Below are 455 nucleotides of genomic sequence, written 5' to 3' on the forward strand. Positions count from 1 at the left end.
TGCGGGGGTCAGCAAACTATGGCTCACAGGTCCACAGCCTGTTTTTGCAAATAAAGTTTTATTGGAACACAGTTACACTCATTCACTTATGTATTATCTATGGCGGATTTTGCACTACAATGGCAGCATAGAGTATTTGAAACAGAGACTGGTCCACAATTTTGGGGAAACTGTGAAGGTCTCGAAGAAGAGGAAAATGAGGCAAGAAAAACTAATGCTGGATTTAAACTCTTGGGATTTAATTCTGGTTCCATCATTTCATGACTGTGCCTTTGGGCAAGTTTCTCAACTTTTCTGAGCCTCAATCTTTCTTCATTTGTAAATGGGGATAATAGTTCTTCTATTATAAATTTGCTATGAGGATTAAATGACGCCCTGTATGTAAAGTGCTGGCACAGTACTTGACATAAAGCCAGGGTTCCATACAGGTCATAGGCTATTATTAGCTAACAGCC

At 39.6% G+C, this 455-nt stretch overlaps 1 protein-coding gene across 2 annotated transcripts in view; it reads left to right on the plus strand.

The window, feature by feature from the left end:
- Positions 1-455, plus strand: part of BTBD11 (BTB domain containing 11) — a 354,686-nt gene that overhangs the window by 54,385 nt on the left and 299,846 nt on the right. The gene's annotated exons all lie outside the window — the stretch shown is intronic.

Source organism: Pteropus vampyrus, unplaced genomic scaffold (genome assembly GCF_000151845.1).
Source record: "Pteropus vampyrus isolate Shadow unplaced genomic scaffold, Pvam_2.0 Scaffold16, whole genome shotgun sequence".
Classification (NCBI taxonomy): domain Eukaryota; kingdom Metazoa; phylum Chordata; class Mammalia; order Chiroptera; family Pteropodidae; genus Pteropus; species Pteropus vampyrus.